Source organism: Peromyscus leucopus, chromosome 8a (assembly GCF_004664715.2).
Source record: "Peromyscus leucopus breed LL Stock chromosome 8a, UCI_PerLeu_2.1, whole genome shotgun sequence".
NCBI classification, from domain to species: Eukaryota; Metazoa; Chordata; class Mammalia; order Rodentia; family Cricetidae; genus Peromyscus; species Peromyscus leucopus.
The window spans coordinates 1,168,228-1,192,857 of record NC_051085.1 but is presented as its reverse complement, the minus strand read 5'-3'; positions in this window follow the sequence as shown (position 1 = coordinate 1,192,857).

Here is a 24,630-nt window from a genome sequence, read left to right as displayed (position 1 = left end):
TTCACAAGATCACAGCTCTAGATGAAAAGGTATAGGCCATTAATAGCTTAGAAGAAAGAGATAATCAGTCTTCCACAGTGTTGAGCCCCATGATTGATATTCCAATTTCAAGGCGTCAACACTAAATATACTAGGAGCAACAATAAATGGAGTCAACACATTGTATTTATGTGTGAATGATTGTGTGTTTGTGTGTGTGTGTGTCACAATAATCACCTAAGAGGTTATTAATTTGAGAAGGAGTGGAATGAAATACAGGAGGAATTGAAAAGCAAGAGAAAAGAGTAAATGATTTAAATATATTATTCATGTGTCTTAGTCAGTGTTCTATTGCTATAAAGAGACCCTATGACCATGGGTCATAGGAAAACATTTAATTGGGACTTGCTTAAAATATTATGTTTAGTACATATGTTTAAGGCAGGGAGCATGACAGCAAACAGGAAGATATAGTATTAGAGAAGTACTTTAGAATTCTTCATCCAGATCAACAGACAACAGAAAGAGCCAGTGGGCCTGGCTTGGGCTTTTGAAACTCTAAAGCCTACCCCCCAGTGACACATTCCTCAAACAAGGCCACACCTACTCCAACAAGGCCATACTTCCTAATCCCTTTCAAGTAGTGCTGTTTCCTGATGATCAAGCATTCAAATAAAATATATGAGCCTATGAGGGCCACTCAGATTCAAACAACCACTTCTTAGATAAAAACCATTGAAATTTGAATTAGAAATGGCCACACATCCAAGAATATGTTAGTAGTGCAAATTAGTCTTAATGGGAAAAAAATTAAAAGACACAAATTTGGGTCAGAAAGGGAAGCAGGAGAGGATCTGGAAAGAGTTGGGGGATGGAGGGTAAATGTGATCAAAACACATTGTATGAAATTGTCAAAGAACTAATAAAAGTATCAAGGAAAAGAATGGACATAGTCAACTAGGTATTCTATTTGATATAATAGTAATTTAATGTAGTTGTTCTTCTATGTACATGCTCCATGGATATTTTAGCAAAATAATCATAGTGATGTGCTTACTTTGGAGGAGTTTTAGATATCTTCATCAATGAACATTTCATTATATAAGATCACTAACCCACAGTTATAGTTTTTAAAAATTAGGTATTAGAATAATATTTTTCTTGCATTGCATGGCAATAGAGGTTTATTATCTATACTTGGGGCTTTTTATTTTGTGATTATGTGTAATTTGCAGAATCTCAGTGCAGATCATCCTTTCAAAAGTAGTTTTCAATCCATACCTAGAGCTACATGTTGCACTTAGCAAATTCCCCACTCCGTCTACACTAGCTCCATTCTTTTCACCTTCCACCTTCTTGTTATTTCTGCTTTGCCTCCATAGACAATTTCACTTTTATTTTAGTTTATTATGTACACGCATGAATTTGTATGAGCATATAAAATCTAGGAACCACAGGTGAGAGAAAACATTAATTCACTTAATGTGATTATCTCTAGTAGCATACATTTTGCTGAAAAAATGACATAATTTCATTATTCTTTATGGTAGAAATATTTCATTGTTTAGAAATGCCACAGTTCCTTTGTCTATTCCTCTGTTGCTGGGCTCGTGGTTTGGTTCTATGACAGTTATTTTGAATACTGATGCAGCACACTCTGGTGAACAAGTATCTCTCTGATATGTTGAATTAGAATCATTTGGGTAACCACCCAAATTGGTATGGTACAGTCATAGGCTAAATGTGTTTTTAGCCTTTTGAGAAATCTCCATATTGATATTTCTATTGTTTTTATAATGGCTTGACTAGTTTACATTCCCCAGAATCATGCAAGAGTTCCTTTTTGTTCACGTTGCTATTAGTGTTTGAACTTGTTTGTATTCTTCTTTAAATTATAAACTGTTTGGCCTATTGCTTGGGCTTATTACTAACTGGCTCCTAAAACTTAAATTAATGCATAATTCTTATGTATATTTAGCCACATTACTTGGTACCTTTTCTCAATAAGGTATTCTCATCTTGTTTCCTCTGTGTCTGGCTGGTGACTACATCTCTGCTTTTCTTCTATCCAGAATTCTAGTCTGGTCACCCCACCTATACTTCCTCCCTGGCTACTGACCAATAAGTGTTTTATTAAACCAATACAAGTGACAAATCTTTACAGTGTACACGAGCATAATCTCACAGCATTTCCCCTCTTTTATTTTCAAAACAAGAACCCTGAATCTAATCTCCTTTGTTTATCTTTTTTCCTGACCATTATCTATAATAATTTGTAACCAACACTCTAAACAATGACAAATATTCATTATACATTTTTTTTTAATATGGGTGTAGTTTTCTAGACTACTTCCTGCTGAATGGGAGCACTGGTTATCTTCTTTATGGGGACCCAAAGAAAATTTAGGATTATGATCAAGTCCTGACTGGAGTAGTCTGTGAAGCTGGATCATCTCAGCCAGCAGCTTTGAAGCTGTTCTGCATTCAGAACTTAGAGGAAACTGCAACAGAGGCGCTCTGAAATATTGGATCACCTGGACCATCCATCGCCATATGTGATTTTTCAGGGAGCTCTTCCTCAAGTATGTATGTAACACAAATCTTAAAAGGTCTTATTGATAAAAACAAACCCAGAGCCAAGTATTGGGGTGAATGCGAAAGATCAGAGAGACAGAACATGCCACAGCTAACCTAACTTCACCAACTTCTCAGCTGATCCTGTTTCCTCAAACTGGAAGCCCTGAGTCCTTGTCCGAATGAATCTCAGTGGAACTGCTGCTAAAAGTCTAAAAGCTTAAAGAGGCTCTAGTTCCTGGTCCTCACACTTTGTGTAACTTTCCGCTTCCTGTCATTAATCCTGGGATTAAAGGTGTATGACACCATGCCTGGCTGTTTCTAGTGTTGCTTTGATCTCACAGAGATCCGGATGGATCTCTGCCTCCCAAGTGATAGGATTAAAAGTGTGTGCCACTAGTTTCTGGCCTCTATGTCTGTCTAGTGACTGTTCTGTTCTCTGACCCCAGATAAGTTTATTAGGGGGCACAATATATTGGGAGACACAAAATCATCATATATATGTATATATGTATATATATATGTATTTTGTTGATTTTGAGATGGGTGCCTTTTCTTTATTGTTTTGTTTTTTTTTAACATTTTTGGGAATTTTTTAACATTCATTTTTTGGGAATTTCACATCATGCACCCCAATTCTCACTTGCATCCCAGTCCCTCCATATCTGTCCTTCACCCTTGCAGTGTCCCCCCAAAGGAAAACTAAAAAAATAACTAAGATAAAAACTTTAAAAAGCAAGAATATTAATTAAAAAACAAAATCAAACAAACAGACAAAAACAAACAAAAGAAAAAGACCACATCTCTCCTGTGTCTTTCCCATCTCTTCACCACCTCTATATTTGTCTTAGTGTCATTGGGAACTATAACTAGAGTTTCCTGCCTTGCCCACAGTCAGGACAAATCTCTGTCACCAGCCAGTCCCACAGCCACTAAGACCCAACCAAGTAAATACAGAGACTTATATTGTTTATAAACTGTATGGCCGTGGCAGGCTTCTTGCTAACTGTTCTTATAGCTTAAATTAACCCATTTCCATAAATCTATACCTTGCCATGTGGCTCGTGGCTTACCGTCGTCTTCACATGCTGCTTGTCATGGCGGCAGCTGGCAGTGACTCCCTCCTCTGCCTTCCACTTCCCAGAATTCTCTCTGTTAGTCCCACCTATACTTCCTGCCTGGCCATTGGCCAATCAGTGTTTTATTTATTGACCAAAAAGAGCAATTTAACATACAGACCATCCCACAGCAGGGAACTGCTGTGTATCTAGCAGTACACACTTTTGTCCACACAACTTTACTTATTAATGTTCTTTGTGTAACATTTTGGTTATCTGGTTCAAGGCCTCTGGCTTCTGGTACATCATCAGTATTAGACACCTGCTGTGGGATTATGCTCTTATATACTGTAAAGATTTGTCACTTGTATTGGTTTAATAAAGCACTAATAGGTCAGTAGCCAGGGAGGAAGTATAGGTGGATGACGAGACTAGGAGAATTTTGAGAAGAGAAAAGGCAGAGATGCAGTCTCCAGCCAGATGCAGAGGAAGCAAGATGAGATGCCTTACTGAAAAAAAGTACAATGCTACGTGGCTAAACATAGATAATAATTATGGGTTAATATAAGTTGTAGGAGCTAGTTAGTTATAAGCCAGAGCAACAGGCCAAACAGTTTATAATTAATATAGGCCTTTGTGTATTTATTTGGCACTCAATGCCCTTGGAACTGGGTGGGACAAAAAACTTGAGTCTACATATGGTGCCTAATGTTCAGCAACTACATCCACAAAAAAACGAGAGAGATTGGGAAGGGATTCTAGATATAGAAGAACAGAGTCAAACACAGCATCATGTTTGAATTCTTAATGACTGACATTCTAAATGTGGTAAGATGGAAGTCCAAGGTGGTTTTGATATGGAAGCCTTTCCAATGACTTATGAGGTTAAACATTTTTTAATAGATTTATTGGTCAAATGTAATACATCTTTTACAAATTGTTTTTCTTGTTAGCCTTTTCAGTGATTGGATTGGATGATTTGTTTACTTCTTGCACACTCTTTTGAAGTCCTTTGAATTCTAGAAGTTAATTTTCTGTAGTCTGTATGAAGGGCAACTTTTTGTCCTATTCCACAAGCTGCCTTCCCACTTGTTTACTGTTTATGTTAGATATAGAGAAGAGTGTTAACTTTATGAGTCCCAATTATTAACTGTTGGCATTATGTCCAGAGTTGCAAAGACCTTTTAAAATTGGCTTTCACTGGCTATTTCTTGATATATTTTCTCTGTTTCCTTCGTAATAGTCTGGGAATTTAAGGTTTCATATTAAAGTTTTTGGTTAACTGAAATTAATTTTTTTATATAGAGTAATAGATAATCACCTATCTTCATTCTTCTCTATGGAAATATGTAGCTTTCCAGTGTCATTGATAGGCTGTCTTAACTGACTAAGATTACTTTTCTTCTCCATAGCATGTATAACAGTGTCCAACACTGACAGCCTATTTCCTATTTCACAAATGGTGCTTAGAAAGTTGAATGTCTCCATGCAGAAGATAAAAGTTCATGGGGCTTAGGAAAGAACCTACTACTATCATTTTCCTAAATAGGTACAGAATTAAATTGACTCCTGATTAATTATAATTATATCATATGCGTTCATATCTCAACTCTCATCAGGACAGTATTTGTCTTTATTAGATGGTGATAAATTCAGAAACAATAACTTATCAATGTGGAGAGAATAAGAGATTTCAGAATGTTTATCACTATAGAGGACACACAAAATACACACACACACACACACACACACACACACACACACACACACACACACACACTTTCCCAAGGCTCAGTGATCATTGCAAAAGAATAAATGGAAAGATTCAAAGAGGTAGAAGTGTTAAGTAATTATAAAGAAAAACTGAATTCAGTCAGTTAAGGCTGAATATACCCTTAGGGCAGGGTATATTCTTTTGTATACATAGCTGGTTTTTATTAAAGGTTTCCAATATGTTAGATGACATATATATATATATATATATGATTATATAACTAGTATATAATTAATTTAATAATTTAAATTAGTTTTTATTACTACAACACAAAGTGTATACAATTATCCTCATTTTGTAAAGGAGAGTACTGATGCTTAGAGAGGTACAGTAATTTTTTAATTACTGAATCAATCACCTATATAATGTGCATTGGGATATTTAAGCTTCTGTGGATGCCTCTGCTCCTTAATGTAGTAAAGAGCACAAATGAACTATCTGATGTGTTTTCTAAGAAAGAACAGGTCATTTGATGAAATGTCAGTCATATTAAATTATTTACATTCTGCCATTAATCAGAAGGGAATGGATGTGTGTGGCATTATTTCTGTAGGTTGTCAGTATGTATATATTTAGAATACCTGGACTTTCAGGTTATGTGTGCGTTCTAAAATCATGTAGCTTCCTCTTCTGCCCTCTGACACACTGGCCTTGGCAGAGTAAATACTAAAACATGTACCTTGCCGTGTTTTATTTTTGTCATTAAGCTGTCATTCAGGCCGGCTGCATACTCCTGTCACCAAGTCAAGTCCTGTAAGCCTATGGGAGAATGACAAGTAGAGATATTTACATATCATCAGACCACAGTACTGTTATCACCAAACTGACAAGAAACAGGGATGATAGGCACTTTCACAGATTCACTAGGCTACTTGTCCATTTCAGACAGGCCTGTCTTAGGTGGCCTGGCAAAACAATTTGTGACTCATGTCTGCATTATGTCCATATGAGTTTTGGCAAAATGTAAGCTGATGAGCACTTTTAAGTATATTTACATATAAAAATTCAGTTCATTGTTTTATATAATTAAGGCAAATGTTTTATAAATATTATACCATAGAGTAAAATCCCTTTTAAATTTCTATAAGAGAAGGATTGATTAGTGTATCTTAATTGTCTTTTTAAAATTCTCATATATACAAGTTTATGCATGTTTTAGCTATAACCAACAGTCACTGTTGGTTATATATCCATCTTGCTATTTTCCTTTCCCTCTACTCTTCCCAGTTCCTTCCCACCTCCCTTCCTATCTGCATCTACTCCCTCTTTGTTTCTCATTAAAAAAATACAGACTTCTAAAGCATGATAATAATAATAAAATATAACAAAACAAGATACAGTAAGAAAATATAAATTTATCACAATATAATTGAAAAAGACAATGCAAGGAAAAGAGCCCAAAAGAAGGCACAAGAATCAGAGACTGACTCATTCCCACACTTGGGATCCTATAAAAACACTAAATTGAAAGCCATAATAATTACCAGTCTTCTGTGGGATTCCCTGAGGTCTGAGGGGAGAGTGTAGCTAGAGTTTTCCTACCTTGCCCAGAGTCAGGACAAATCTTTGTCACCCGCCAGTCCCACAGCCGCTGAGACCCAACCAAGTAAACACAGAGAATTATATTGCTTACAAACTATATGGGTGTGGCAGGTTTCTTGCTAACTGTTCTTATTTATAGCTTAAATTAATCCATTTCCATAAATCTATACCTTGCCACATGGCTCATGGCTTACCAGCAACTTCACATGCTGCTTGTCATGGCGGTGGCTGGCAGTGACTCCTTCCACTTTCCTGTTCTTTCTTTTCTCCTCTCTGTTAGTCCCGCCTATACTTCCTGACTAACCACAGGACAATCAGTGTTTTATTTATTGACCAATCAGAGCAAATTGACATACGGACCATCCACATCACTTCCCCTTTTCTTTTCTTTTCTTTTTTTCTTTTTTTTTAAGAGGAAGGTTTTAACTTTTACACATCTCCAAAGCCAGGTTGGTATATTTGGAAATTTGGCATAGCTTTTCTTACTACTTCCTGCTGGAGGGGAGCATCTTATGGGGACACAAAGAAAATTTTAGGATTATGGAGTAATCCATGAGGGTGTATTGTCTGAGTCAGTTGCCTTAAAACAGTTCTGGATGTTGGATCATCTGAGCCTTGGTGTCATCGGAGACCATTCAGGGGGTCTTGGCTGGTCAAACCAGATGTATCTTAATCTGGAACAAATCCATAGCCTCTGGCTTTCTGTGGAAACAAAAGCAGAGCCTCCTTTCCAAAGCAACATATCCCTACATCCAAATTTTGAAGTCAAGGTACCTTTAAAATATACATTTTGGCATAACTCAACAGCTTTTATAATCATATGTTTTTCTTCAGTTACAAATATCAAAGAGAACATAATCCAGATTCTCTGTGTGGTAGCCATCTTTACATGGCTTATTTTTTATATTACCTTGAGCCTATTGCTTTAAACTGCAGCATTCTAAGACTGAAACCGCACTGTGGCTACTGGCTCCACCCACTTCAGCTTCCCAACATGGCGGTGGTACATTTTCTGCCAGCTCTGGGAGCCATCAACTCTTAGAAATAGTGGGTCTATGCTTCTATCAAAGCAGCAAAGGCTAAATGCACCATGCAGCTTTATGTGCCACTTGCAGAGGCCTCATTCCTGCCATACTGCAGGTCAAGCACATGCCAGGAACCCTCAAACATGCAGGCTGCCACTAACTTGAGAGAAACAATTAGGAACTGTTTTTAGCTCCATTTTAGAATCTGTTTACTCAGGTTTTAGGTGGAAACTCTTGCCAACCCATTGGGCACCATTTGTTAGAGCTAGAGTTTTCCTGCCTTGCCCACAATCAGGACAAATCTTGGTCACCCGCCAGTCCCACAGCCGCTCAGACCCAACCAAGTAAACACAGAGACTTACATTGCTTATAAACTTTATGGCCATGGCAGGCTTCTTGCTAACTGTTCTTATGTCTTATACTTCCTGCCTAGCCACTGGCCAATCAGTGTTTTATTTATTGACCAACCAGAGCAATTTGACATACAGACCATCCCACAGCAGGAGAGATTTGATGGAGATGTTCATTTAGGGCTGAGTGTTCCAAGGTCTCATATTCTTTGCATAATGTGTGTTTGTGGGGTTTTTTTAGTGGTTCCCATCTGTTGGAGGAGAAAGTTTCTTTGATGATGGCTGAGCAATGTACTGATTGATCTATGTACATAGCAAAATGTCATTAGTGGGCATTTTATACTGTGTTTTGGTTTTTGTATTTTGTTTACACTCTTTGGTTTTATCCTAGATCCCTGGACTATCTAGTCTCTGGTTCTTGGCCATTCAAGCATTGTCAGGTATAGGTTCTATCTCGTGGAGTAGACCTTAAGTCAAATCAGATACTGATTGGTCACCCCCACAAATTCCTTGCCATCTTTGCCCTAACACATCCTGCAGGCAGGACAGCACTGAAGATCAAAGGCTTTGTGTCTAGTTGGTTCAGAGTACCACCTTGTATCAGAGAGAGATGCTAGAACATATGGATGTCCACCATGTATAGTAATTCATTTCTTCAAATGAAAACGAATTTGTATGAAGTTTTTATATACTTGCCAGATATTTATCAATTTTATCCTGATATTTTGCCTGTGTTCATGTCATGAAATGTATTTTTAAAATTTTAGTATCATTTTTTAGAGTACAGGATATTTAACTCCAGATTTTCTCTTTAATTTATTTTTGTTTTATAAAATAAAAATTATCAAGTCCACTACATCCACCTTTTCTCCCCTTCCTCACTTACATGTCCACCACAATTTCCTTCCATCTCTTTCTCCTTTCTCCACCTCTTTCTTCCTCTTCTTCCTCCTTCTTTTCCTCTTCTTTCTTCACACCTAGTCCACCTATGGCTTGTAGCATGTACTGTTTATGAAATTTGATTTTGTGCTTTCTACTGTCTCATTATTTGATTCTCCTTGGAACTTCTTTTCTTATTTTTTTCTTATTAAGAAATTTTCTGTTCATTTTATATACCAACCTCAGATGCTTCTATCCTCCACCTCCCAGCCTCCCCCCCACCCCCCATTCCCACCCCCTCCAAGGCAAGGACTGCCATTGAAAGTCAGCAGAGCCTGGTACATTTAACTGAGGCAGGTCCAAACCCCTCCCCCTGAACCAAGGCTGTGTAAGGTGTCCCACCATAGGCAATGGGCTCCAAAAAGCCTGCTCATGCAGCAGGGATGGATCCCGATCCCAGGGCCAAGGACCCCTTAAGCAGGTCAAACTAAACAACTGTCTTACCTATGCAAAGGGCCTAGTCAAGACCCATGAAAATTCCACAGCTATTGGCCCACAGTTCATGAGTTCCCATTAGTTTGGTTTGGTTGTCTCTGTACATTTCCCCATCATGATGTTGATGCCCCTTGCTCATATGATCCCTCTTCTCTCTATTCTACTGTACTCCTGGAGCTCAGCCTGGTGCTTGGCTGTGGTTCTCAGCCTCTGCTTCCATCAGTTACTGGGTGGAGGCTTTATGATGACAGTTATGGTACTCACCAATCTGACGACCAGAATAGGCCAGTTCAGGCACTCTCTCCACTACTGCTAATAGTCTAAGGTGGGGTCATCCTTCTGGGAACTTCTCTAACACCCTGTTTCTCCTTGTTCCCTTGATGTCTCCCTCTATCATGGTATCTCTTTCCTTGTCCTCCCACTCTGTTCCTGTTCCAGCTCAACCATCCCATTCCCTTATCCCCCATCCCCTACCCTTCATTGCCCCTCCTCACTCCCAGTTTACTCATGGAGATCTTATCTATTTCCCCTTCTCAGGGTGATCCCTGCATTCCTCTTAGGGTTCTCCTTGTCAGCTGTCTTCTCTGGATCTGTGGGTTGCAGTCTGGTTATCCTTTGCTTTACATCTAGTATCCATTTATGAGTGAGTACATACCTACAGAATGGAAAAAGATCTTCACCAACCCCACATCTGACAGAGAGTTAATCTCCAAAATACATAAAGAATTCAAGAAACTAGACATCAAAATACTGAACAATCCAATTAAAAAATATGCTACAGATCTAAACAGAGAATTCTCAACAAAGAATCTCAAATGGCTGAAAGACATTTAAGGAATTGCTAACATCTTTAGTCATCAGGGAAATGTAAATCAAAATGACTCTGAGATACCATCTTATACCTGTCAGAATGGCTAAGATCAAAAACACTGAAGACAACTTATGTTGGAGAGGATGTGGAGCAAGGGGAACACTCCTCCACTGTTGGTGGAAATGCAAACTTGTACAGCCACTTTGGAGATCAGTATGGTGGTTTCTCAGAAAATTGGGAATCAATCTACTCAAGACCCAGCTATGCCACTCTTGGCCATATACCCAAGGAATGCTCAATCTTACCTCAAGGACACATGCTCAACTATGTTCACAGCAGCAATATTCATAATAGCCAGAACCTGGAAATGACCTAGATGCCCCTCAACCAAAGAATGGATAAAGAAAATGTAGCACATATACACAATGGAGTACTACTCAGCAGTAAAAACAATGACATCATGAAATTTGCAGACAAATGGATGGATCTAGAAAATATCATCCTGAGTGAGGTAACCCAGGCACAGAATGAAATTATTTTCTATGAGATATTTTGTTATTACTATTAACTAAATTTTTGTTTTCCATACTAAATATATATTTTCAATTATTTTCATATTTTAAGCTCTTTTGTGGATAAATGTTCCTTTTATTTGATTCCATTATGATGGAATTTAAATTATACATATAATTAAAATTATATTTACACTATATCTATGTAAGATCTGAATAAGAATGTATTTCATATTTCATAAAATTTAATTTATTGATGCTGAAATAGACTGAAGTAATGTACATATAGACAATAAGTATTGACTTAGTGGTTATGAATATGTCAAATGTGCTTTATATTTTCTTTGCAAACTAGAGACAACAAAATATTTAGTCATATTCTCCATACAAATATGAAAATATTCATACAAAAAACAACCCTTGGAAATAGCTGATGTTAGCAGCACTCACCAAATTTAATTCCTTTTAATGTTTACATTTTTTCACTAGCAATCTACTTTCAATTTCTTTTTAACACTTCTACAAATTGCCACCATGTTTTCAGAATCTATTCTTTTTATTACTTTTAACTTTGCTCATGTCTTTTTGAGTCAAATATTTTTCTCACATCTGATGTTTCACAGCCTCTCTCTACATCTCCTCTTCCTGCTCTCTTTGTCTCAGTCCCCTTCTCTGTCTGTCTGCCTCTCTGTATTCTATTATTTGTATTATTCACTGGATTCAGAGTTGAGTGCCATATTATTATACCCTAGATTAATTTGTCTTTTCTGGATGTGCAAGCCACTGTATGGACAAAAATTTATAACAAAATATTTTTGTCACCTACTATATAGTTTGTGTTTTAACTTTTGTGGCTTCCCAGTTGATAAAAATTTCCTATAAAAGTTGAATGTGAAGAATGTCTCTGTTATCCTGCATTTATTCAGAAGACTTCTATGTCTATTTTGAAGTTCTTGCTTCACAAAGATTAGCAGCAAACATATTTCAAATAATATAATCAATTAGAATGCAGATATGTTTTCCAGTTTCTAAAGGAAAATTATAACATTTCAATTTGGAACTAACACGGTTCTTTCAAATAACATTTTTATGCCATTAACAAATTCATTAATACTATCCATTTGCATTTATTGTTGCACACCTAAATGTTGTGTACAAACAAGGATACTGAATGTACTTATACAGACATGCTCAGGGATGTGATTCTAAAGTTTAGGATACTGATGTCTCTGACTTTTGAGGAACATGATTAATGGATTTTTAGATATTATCTTTCTGCGTATTAATTTTGAAAAGCTTTTAGAGAAGGAAAACAGTTTCTGTCATTTAAAACTACAGTGAAAGTTCTATTTCCAATACTCTATTATACTTTCTCAAAGAATAGGTCTATATTTTCATGATCTCCAAGTGTGCAAAAACCATTACAAAGGATAATTTTGTGAAGTGGAATCAAAGTGACGGAAGTGGTTTCTAAGACAGCAAAGCCTGCAGTTAATCTGAGGCTGCTGCTGGTGATTACGTTCTGTCATCTCAGCCATGTTTTATTGGACTTCACACATTTTTATTTGAATAGCAGCTGTTATAAGGCATATGGACATCCGTAGCAATCACATATGCTACAGCCTGGCTCACCGCTGTCTGTTTAGGATTCAAACAAGCACAAGATGTCATAATGACTGTGAATTGGGGCAACTTGAAACATTTTATACTGATTAATGTGTACATTAGAGATCGCAGGGTATGGAATAATGCTGTTTAGTTAGGTTGTGATTTGTTCTTCTTTAGGTAAATTTGTAGTTTGAGGGGAAATATTTATGGAATGTTATAAAATACAGAATTCACTGGGTGGTGGTGGCACACGCCTTTAATCCCAGCACTCGGGAGAGAGGCAGAGCCAGGCGGATCTCTGTGAGTTTAAGGCCAGCCTCTTCTGCAGAGTGAGATCCAGGACAGGCACCAAAACAACATAGAGAAACACTGTCTCGAAATAAAATAAAATACAGAATTCTGCAATTGAAAGTCATGTTTTATACACAAAATTTGAGGTACAGAAACATTCTATTTATTAGTAATAACAATATTTTAAGCAGAGAAGGAAACACCAGATAGCGTAGGTAGCTTGAAACTACGTATAGATAAATACATATGAACCACCCTAGTGAAAATAACACATAATTTGTCCACTTCCTTTGTGAAAATATACCATATAAAGATAACATAAATGGAAAGAATGTATAATGGTGATAAAATTTTTGAATATTTTACTATTAATGCCACCCTCTGTTTAAATCTGTGTGAGATATTCCACAAAATACAACAATTTGCGATTTGAAATGAGAATTTTCAATCACTACACTCAAGATTTAAAATGATTGAAATTTGGTGGCATGGTCCCTTAGTGTAATATTTCTTTATAATAAAAGCTATATGGAAATCAATCTTATCCCATTGCTGAAAACGCCATTTGTGGAAATGCCAGGGAATTGCTTGTCAGCTACAGTGGAGCATCTTTTGTAATTTCATAAACGATTCAGTTCAGGCATGGGTAAAAGACATTTCTTTTATTCAGAGCTGAAAATTTGTCCTAAATGGTTTTCTGTAAAACAATTTTAGTTTCAATCTTTATACATTTCTTAAAAATAAAATGAACTGCCAGAAAGATGATTCCTCCATAGTAATAGAAGGACAGACAAACAGTGACTCTCCCATCCAAAGTTTATTTATTTGTATTTTACTTAATAGAAAATGTGAAAATGAAAAAGACTAAAATGTAATAAATACACTTCATATGCTTATTTAATAAATGACCATGATAGCAGTCTAAAGCAATGAGAAAATACAAATGAAACACTAGAATAACTTAGAATGATACCTACAATTTTTAAGTCAATGTATATTTTCATATACAATAGAAAAATAAGAATTATCTCCAAATCCCTGTCAGACCCTAGGTTCCACATCAGAATTCATATTTTTTGAAATTTTTACAAAGCTTCCTTGATATTTTTTTCAAAATTTTATATAAAAGTACTGTATTTATATTATTTCCACAATTCTCTCTTCCCTCTTCAAAACTCTCTATGTCCCCTTGACTTCCTGTCAAATTTATAACCTCTTATTTAATTACAGTGGTTATGCATGTTTATATAAACACATACTCATATATGTATGTATATGCATATATGTATATATGTAAATCCATTTAATCAGTCTATTTAATGTTTATCCATGTGTAGATGTGTTCAGGTCTTAACACCTGGGCACTTGGGATTAGAGAGCCCATCAGTGATCCCATCCCTGAAGAAAACTTAGTCTCCCTTTCTAAGCAATTCTCAGTAGTTATTAATTTATTATAGTTATTCATTCAGGCGTGGGATCCTTTCAGACTTTACTCAGCCACATTGGCCTGATCACTGCTGTTGTCTTTAGACAGATGTCGTTTAGACAACCACACTATTGAGATTTCATGGGTACAGCTTCCCTGTCATGTCTAAAAGATGCTATGTAGCAACTTGTATTTTGCACTTCTATAATCTTTCTGGACTGTCTTCTGCCATTTTCCCTTAGCTTTAGATATAGTGGTTGCATTGTAATATGTATTGATATTAGAATACAGTAAGAAATCTTATTTTTCTTTTATTCCTCTCTCATGCATACATCCTGACTGAATTTCCCCCTCCCCCTACTCCTCCCATTCCTTCTTCTTCTCCCTTTATCCCAGATCCACTCCTCCTCTATTTTCCTTCAAAAAAAAAAAAAAGACCAGGACTCCTGGAGTATCCACCAAACATGGTCTAACAAGTTACAACAAGACTAGTCACAAATCCTCATATCAAGGCTGGACTACACAAATCAATAGGAGGAAAAGATCCCAAGAGTAGGCAAAAGAATCAGGAATATCCCCCACTCCCACTGTTGAGAGCCCCACAAGAACACCAAGCTACACGACTCTAAGGTTGTGCAAAGGAATTAGCTCATACCCTTTCAGGATCCCTCTTTGTCACTTCAATCTATAAGCACCTATTAACCCAGTGTAGTAGATTCTGTGGGCCTTGTTCTGGTGGTGTCCTTGATCCCTCTGTCTCCTTCAATCTCCAGGCTCTGCCTAGTGTTCAGCTGTGGGTCTCTGCTTCTGCTCCCATCATTTGTTAGCTGACACTCCTCTAGTAACAATCGGGTTAGGCATCAATCTATGAGTATAAAAAAAATCATTAGAATCATTTAATTGTCTTTTTTATTGTTGTTGTTGCTGACCCTGTATTGTTCTATCCTGGGTCTCTGAGCTGTCCTGCCTGTTTCCTGGCCATCTAGGCAATGTCAGGAATGGACTCCTTTCCATGGCTTGGGCCTCAAGTTGTATCATTCATTAGCTGGCCATTACTACATGTTCTGCACCTCTTTTAGCCAAGCAGATCTTGCAGGTAGGACAGATTGTAGGTCAAAGATTCTACAGCTGTGTTAATGTCTCAGTCCCACTGCTAAGAGCCTTGCCTGGTTACAGAAGATGACCAGTTCAGGCACCCTATCCCTCATTACTAGAATACTTAGCTAGGGTCATTATTGTAGGACAGCTGATTTTGATAAAGAATCCAGAAATATCCAAAGGAAAAACAAAAGCATCTTTGCCAAATGGTGCTGGTCTAACTGGATGGAAATCAGCATGTAGAAGAATAGAAATTTATCCATATGAGTCAACTAGTAAAAACTCAAGTCCAAGTGAATCAAAGACCTCAACATACAACCAGATACTGATAGCAGGTAAAGTGGGGAATAGCCTTGAATTCATTAGAACAGGAGACAGTTTCATGAGCAGAGTGCCAATAGCACAGACACCAAGAAAAACAATAAATCAGACATCATGGTACTGAAAAGCTTCTGTAAGGCAAAGGACACAGTCAATAGGCACAATGTCAGCCTACAGAATGGGAAATATTTTTACCAACTCCATATAGTTTATGAAATATTCAGAGGGCTAAAACCAAAATATATAAAAAAAACATAATAAACTAGATATCAGCAAATCAAGTAATCCAATTAAAAATGTGGCACAACTCTAAACAGAGAATTCTCAACAGAGGAACCTCAAATGGCTGAAAAACACTTAAATAAGTGTTCAACATCCTTAGACATTAGGGAAATGCAAATCAAAACTATTTTAAGATTCCATCTTACAATTCTCAGAATAGGTGAGATCTATAACGCAAATGACAGCTCATGCTGGCAAGGATGTGGAGCAAGAGGAACAATCTGCCATTGTTGGTGGGAGTACACACTTGTATACCTGCTATAGAAATCAAGATAGTAATTCATCAGAAAACTGGGAATCAATCTGCTCAAGACCCGTCTCTACTATTATTGGGCATATACCCAAAAGATGCTCCATCCAACTGCAAATACACTTGCTGATCTATATTTATTGCAACTTTATTCATCATAGCCAGAAACTGGAAATAACAAAGATGTTGCTCAACCAAAAAATGGATAAAGAAAATGTTGTACATTACACAATGGAGTATTACTCAGCTCTTTTAAAACAAACAAACAAATAAATAAATAAATAATGAAAAATTGTGACAAATGGATGGAGGGAGAAAAGATCATCCTGAGTGATGTAACACAGACACCAAAAGACAAACTTGGTATGTACTCACTTACAAATAGACATTAACTCTTAAGTAAAGGATAACCATGCTATAACCTACAGACGCAGAGAGGCTAAGTAAAAGGGAGGAAGGGCTCAAGGAGAGATATACGAAACTCCCTGGAGTGGAAAAATTTTAAATAGACTTTCTAGGTAGCCTGGAGGAAGTAGAGATGGGAACAGGAGGAATTATGCAGCTGGGGGGGCGCGTGGTATTCTTGGAGAGACAACTGGAATTTGTGGACATTTGGGCATGTGTAAATTTAGTGGAAACTCCCTGGAATCTGCAAGAATGACCCTAGCAATGTCTCCTAGAAATTTTCTTAGTTCAGAAAATGTCAGTAGGAGGTTCTTCTGTAGGAACAATGACCTCCCCAGCTAGATCTACAGTACTAGACAGGAATGCCCTCTAATTCTGTATGCCTTTTCATTTAGACCACTGTTGATTATCTGCAAAAGTGCGATCATTACACTAGTGAGGAAATCACACCAGGTTGGTTATTGTTCCAGTTGATTAGTTTTAGAGCTGGAGAGAACCATAATTTTTTTTCCTTCTTTAGCAGCACATAGAGCATCTATTAATATAAAGAGAGCTACTTTGTAAACCAGAAGCTTCAGTGTCAGTGACTGCTTGATTCTTCCATGTCCTGTGTTCATATTGTGTAGTGTCTTCTGCAACAGTCTCACCTTCTAGTTCTGGAAGCAACTGACAATAGTAACCTATATTGTTTGGGGAGTCACTTGGGCCCCCTGACAAACAAGGTGAAGAGATCTTTCTCATACATGGCACTGGGATATTTGTACGTATGTGAATTTTAGGAAACCATTATTACTCTTCTTCTGTTACCCTTCTACACTATATATACACATATTCACACATACACATATAAATTTTATTTTTGTCTTTTTAAGGAAACAAAAAAATACGTTTCCCTGTAGGTTTTTAAACATCCTTAATGGTATTTACCTCTCCTTCCTCTCTCTCTATATCAGCCTCCCTCCATCCTCCATAGTTGAAGCCCCCACTCTGCTTTTCTCCTTACTCTTCCTTGCATCTGTGTCCTACCATCTGTAACCTTGGAGCTTTTACTGCCTTATCCCTTTGTGGTCTCTTTCTTCTTTTCAGATTCTGAGGCCCTTTTAGGTTACTGACACACTTGTTAAGACTTGAAACTGAGATCCACAAAGGAGGGCAGTGAAGAGCAAGTAGAGACAAACACTGGATTGGGTAGGGGATTGTGTTTGTTTCCTCGCTGAGTACTGAGAATCTATCCGACTTTGACTGTAATCAGAAAATCTTCCCACAGAGGATGGGGATAAATACAGAGGCTCCCAACTGGACAAAGTGTAGAGAGAGAAAGACACCTTGGAACACTCAGTCCTAAATGTCATTTCTCTATCAAATTCCTTTCCTCAGGGCACAGGGAAACCTGCTGAACATAAATTTAATCCTTCAGGATCAAAATAAGTGAAAAAAATGGAATCCTCTGTATCAAGCCTTGATTAAGTCTACTTCTGTGACAGTATAATTGTAAGTCCAGATATTTTTTTTTTTTTTGGTTTTTCGAGACAGGGTTTCTCTGTGTAGCTTTGCACCTTTCCTGGAGCTCACTTGGTAGCCCAGGCTGGCCTCGAACTCACAGAGATCCGCCTGGCTCTGCCTCCCGAGTGCTGGGATTAAAGGCGTGCACCACCAACGCCCAGCCAGATATTTTTTGATTAATAAAAATATATTGAATATTCAAATCTAAAGAAAAATAGATAAAATTAACACTAAACTTGTTGAAGAAGAACATTGGGTAACATACTACTGATGATTAAAATTTAAAAATTGTGAAGTAATGTTAGTTAATATTTATCAAAAAAGTATATATTATAAAATTTAAAAAAAGTTCAGTACAAAATTTAATGGAAGGTGGATGTGATAAGAGTGCATATAGGAAAGACTGGGGAAGGTTTCTTATGTCAATAATCTGCTTCTCCAAAAATATCTTGGGGGTTATTGTTGTCATCAGTAAATTATGTATGTGTTGAAATCACACAGCCAAAACTATGTTTTATTGCTGTAAATACAGACTCACACAGAAACACAGACACATTTGCATCCACACAGGCATACTCATGGGTAAAACTCCTGTGTACTTTTTCCCTGTAAAGATCAAGCTTTACATTATGAGTTCTGTGTATGTTTTTCTACAATGATGTGTGAGAGAGGAAAATCCACAGCGTGTTGCATGTAAAGGAGACTGGGGAGACAGTGAGAGTGAAAGAAAGATTACAGAAAGACATTTTTCAATGACAAGCGAGCTATTCTTTCCTAATTTAGAGTTGCGGGACGCACAACCAATGAGAAGAAGGAGGCCTTTGACTGACAGTATGCTTTTTGCCTGTTTGTTCTTAGCCTTCACAGTTTATTTCATGACTAGATTTCTGTTTCATTAAGTATGCCTTTACTTCAGTTTTTCATGTATAATAGTACCCCATGTGTAATGTGTTATCTAAACTGAAAGCCAGGTTTCATACATTCAAGCAAAGTACACTTAATTAACTCTGTTTTAAGCTGGCTATACACATCATTTTTGGGACAACTAACTTGATGAAATAATAATGAATACTGAGAAGTTTGTTCAGTATATAACTGTTGTCAACTTTAGTTCATGTTTTCTACGAATGTATGTTTAGATTTAAAAGGTAGAAATGGAAATTTGAGAGGATATGGAGTAAGAGGAACACTCCTCCCCTGTTGATGGGAGTGCAAACTTATACAACCACTTTGGAAATCAGTATGGTGGTTCCTCAGTAAATTGGTAATCAATCTACCTCAAGACCCAACTATCCATTCTTCAGCAATAGGATGCTCAATCATAACACAAGGACACATGCTCAATTATGCTCATAGCAGCATTATTCATAATAGCCAGAATCTGGAAACAACATAGATGCCCCCAAAATGGAGAATAGATAAAGAAAATATGGTAAATTTACACAACGGAGTCAGTGGTTAAAAAAAAAGTGACATCATGAAATTTGCAGGCAAATGGATGGAACTAGAAAAAAATCATCCTGAGTGAGGTAACCCAGACCCAGAAAGACAAAAATGGTATGTACTCACTCATGAGTGGATATTAGATATTGTTGCTGGAGGGCTTCTCTCCAGGTTCCCCAAGCCCCGCAGTCCCCACAATCCATTTATAAAATAATCACTCAGACGCTTATATCACTTATAAACTGTATGGCCGTGGCAGGCTTCTTGCTAACTATTCTTATAGCTTAAATTAACCCATTTCTATAAATCTATACCTTGCCACGTGGCTGGTGGCTTCCCGGCGTCTTCACATGCTGCTTCTCCTCGCGGTGGCTGCAGTGTCTCCCCCTCAGCCTTCCGCCTCCCAGAATTCTCCTCTCTCCTTGTCCCACCTACCTCCTGCCTGGTCATTGGCCATCAGTGTTTTATTTACATAGAGTGATATCCACAGCACTTCCCCTTTCTTCTTTTTTTTTAAAAAGGAAGGTTTTAACTTTAACATGGTAAAATTACATATAACAAAACAATTACCGAGCAAGAATTATAGTTACAATATTAAAGAAGATGTCCTATTATCTTATATTTGTGAGTTTAAGGTTTTATAGCTAACTTATCTTTTATCATAACTGAGGAAATTATGACTATCTAGTCTTCAACCACATCAAAGACCTGAGAAGGAACATAATGGTACCTGAGAAATGGTAGATGGATGCAAGCAACTTTCGGGAATCTTGCAAGAGTAGACCAAGACAGCTGACAGCCTGGACAGTCACCTAATGTTTCTCAGCATTGTTGGTGCATTCAAATTGGCTACAGGCCTAGAGTATCTGACAGACCATTTTTAGAAGCAGGAATTTTAAGAGACCATCTTACCCTGTCTTGGCAGAGTACAGTGGTCGCTTTCCTTGTGTCCCGCTTGTCCAGAAAGGACAGCATTGCATTTGTACTGTCAGCCATCAAGGCAAGGGCAGTTCTTTGCCCAGTAGGCCATTTTGTGCCAAAAAGACAAACTTCCAAATGGAAATGTCTTAGAAGCCCAACATTCTCTCGGGATCAATTGGTGCAGCCAGGAGCAATTGTGTCTCACGTCAACAGAATTCTAAGTTATCTAAATGCCATATTCTCCAGGTCTATGAAGTGTTTGAAGATTACCTATCTATCTGAAATATATCTATGTATACCTAGAAGACTTAACTAACATGGCTACAGATATGATTATCATAGATGACTAATTATTAATCTATTTTTTAATTATCCATTACAATTTTAAATGAGTTATATAAACACAACACCTCAAACAAGAATAGAAATATATACATATATAGAGAGAGTATAACAAAATTAACTTCAAGTTTGTATCAATGAACCAAAATTTATACCAATGTAAAACATTTTAAACATAAACTAAAATCTATACCAATGTAAAACATTTTAAACAAGTTATTCTTTAAAAGTAGGTTCATTAATCTACCCTTTTATCTTATCATCTCCATATCCTCCTATATATCATATCCCCTTTTCTTTTTTAGAAAGAGATCACATTTATAATCAACCTGTTTTAAATAAAAATATTGGTTTTTCTCTGTCCCACACCAGAGGGCTCTTCTGATTTGGGACACAAGAATCCCTTAACCATTTTTTTTTTAAAGCAATATGTCTGGGTTTAGAGGGGGAGTGAGCCAATTCCACCTCTAAAGCCAGCTTGGTATATTTGGGAATTTGGGCGTAGCATCTCTTACTACTTCCTGCTGGAGGGGGGCGCTGTATCTTATGGGGACGCAAAGAAAATTTTAGACCTATGGGGTAGTCCGTGAGGCTGTATTGTGTGAACCAGTTGCCTTGAAACCGATCTGGATGTTGGATCATCTGGGCCATGGTGTCATCGGAGTCCTTTCAGGGGGTCTTGGCTGGTGAAACCTGATGTATCTTAATCTGGAACAAGTCCACAGCCTCTGGCTTTCTGTGGAAACAAAAGCAGAACCTCTTTTCCAAAGTAACATATCCTTAAATCCAAATTTTGAAGTCAAGGTACCTTTAAAATATACATTTTGGCATAACTCAACATCTTTTGTAATCAATGTTTTTCTTTAGTTATGAATATCAAAGAGAACATAATCCAGATTCTCTGTGTGGTAGCCATCTTTATGTGGCTTATGTTTTATAGTACCTTGAGCCTTGAGCCTATTGCTTTAAACTGTACCATTGTAAGCCTGAAACGGCGCTGTGGCTGCTGGCTCTGCCCACTTCAGCTTCCCAACATGGCAGTGGTACGTTTTCCGCCAGCTCTGGGAGTCATCAAGTCTGAGAAATAGTGGGTCTAAGCTTTTATCAAAGCAGCGTGTAGCCCAGAAACCTCTTTTTTTTTTTTTTTTTTTTTTTTTTTAATACTAGTAAAGACTAAATCTACCACACAGCTTAATGTGCCGCTGGCAGATGCCTCATTTCCGCCATACTGCCGGTCAAACGCACCCGCCAGGAACCCGCCAGTGTTCAAACCTGCATTTTGCGGCGTCTAGCTGCCGGTATGAGACAAGAAGCAGGAACCTGGTTTTGGCTCTGTTTAGAATTGGTTATTAAATATTCTCAGGTTTAAGGTGGAAACTCGAGCCGTTGGGCGCCATTTGTTGCTGGAGGGCTTCTCTCCAGGTTCCCCAAGCCCCGCAGTCCCACAATCCATTTATAAAATAATCACTCAGACGCTTATATCACTTATAAACTGTATGGCCGTGGCAGGCTTCTTGCTAACTGTTCTTTTATCTTAAATTAACCCATTTCTATAAATCTATACCTTGCCACGTGGCTGGTGGCTTCCCGGCGTCTTCACATGCTGCTTCTCCTGGCGGTGGCTGCAGTGTCTCTCCCTCAGCCTTCCGCTTCCCAGAATTCTCCTCTCTCCTTGTCCCACCTACCTCCTGCCTGGTCATTGGCCATCAGTGTTTTATTTACATAGAGTGATATCCACAGCAAGATATAAAACAAAGGAAAACCAGGCTACAATCCACAGCCCCAAAGAAGCTAGGTAACAAGAAGGACCCTAAGAGGGATATGATGTATCACCCTAGGAAGGGGAAACAAATAAAATATCCTGGATAACTGGAGGTGGGGGGATGAAGAGAGGAGGGATTGGAGGATAAGAACATGTGGGAACATAATGGTTGAGTTGGGGGAGGGACAGAGAGGGAGAGCAATGAAAGAGATATCTTGATAGAGGGTGGCATTATGGAGTTAGGGAGAAACCTGGTGCCAGGGAAATTCCCGGGAATCCACAAGGGTGACCCCAGCTGTGACTGCTAGCAACAGTGGAGAGGGTGCCTGAGCTGGCCTTCTCCTGTAAGCAGATTTGTGACTACCCTAGAAAAACATTGTATTTTAAGAACTTTCTTATGATACATTGTATGGCCCTAAATAAAATTGTGGTGTGAATATGTGCTGTGTCTTTATTACACAGAAAATGTTTTTCATATTAAGATGATTGACATAGCTTTTCAGGTCATTTTCTCTTCTGAGAGTTCCTTCCCACTTCATCTACTAATTTAATGTAAGTTAGAAAGGCAAATCTTTCCTTATCTCTCTTACTTATTTATTTTTTTACCTTTTATTTAGATAGACTGTTTTCTTTACAACACAAATCTGTCTTTATTTTAGACATTCTGAAAAAAAATTGTGTTTTAACTGATAAATTTAGATGATTATAGTGTTGACTAACAAAGTGGAGATAATGCTCAGCCTAATCAACTGCTTCTGTTTGCAGCAAGCTGCCTTAGTTTCACTATATATATTTCTATTATACGTAATTCTAAATTTTTAATCTATAATTTACTCTTATGTCTTCTTTTCACATATAATTGAAATCTACTAAATTTATTTATATGCTGAGGGGTTCACATGTGTGCCACTGCTCATGTGTCCAAGTCAGAAGAGAACTCTCAGGAACCTATGCCCTCTTCTCACCATGAGTACTCATACTCAGTGGTGCCTATAAAACAGGCCCATTTCTTATTTTTGTTTGTTTGGTGTGTGTGTGTGTGTGTGTGTGTGTGTGTGTGTGTGTGTGTGTGTCTGTGTGTGTATGTGTGTGTGCTTTCCAAAGAGTGTATTGAACAAAAGTAATTTTGTTAACCTTAAATTATTTCCAAATATCACTTCACATGTGGCATGATCCCTTCTGCTTTTAGTCTCCCTCTTTTTCTTGACAGGGTCTCACTGTAGTGCTCAGGATAGATTGAATTCCTGGAAACCTCTTGTTTCGGCCCAATGCTGCTATTAGAAGTGTGTGCCACTATGCCTGCTTTGTCATTGATATCCGCAGCAGGGTATTTCTAATTTCTCCATGCTGCCTCTTGTGAAATGGTTGTCATTATTTTTCCCATCTCCACGTGGTCCTGCTCATAATTACTGACTTTCCATTTGTATATTTTTTATTTTATAAATGCTTCATTAACTTATGAAATAGTGTATAAACCATGGAGATTTTTGTGTTTTAAGTCTCCCTTTTGAGTGTATGTCCCTTGGTGCCATATTAGTCAGGATGAAAAATGAACTCACCTAATAGAATGTACACATTATAAAGAATGACTTATTTCAATGACTGACAGTCAATAGTGGTGGGTAGTGCAAGAATGGCTGGCTGTAAACTGAAGAGACTAATTACCTGATAACTGTTCAGACTAAGAAAATGGATGACCCAGTAGTTCCAATTGGTGCTGAAGGCATGGAAGATTCCTGGAAAGTCTTTTGTCTTTGGTTCATGTTGGAAGCTTGAAGAATCTGGAGGCTGATGGTAATGAATCATGGCTGCAACAGCACCTGCATGCAGTAAAGGCAACCATATAAACAGCACTGCTTTTACCTCAAGCCCTCAGGTCTGGGCCTCCATGAGGAAGAGCCACTGGTTGCGTCTGTCCTCAAGCAAGTTTTCCTGCAACTGTCCTCACATTCCTATCAGGAAATATGAGTATTACTTGA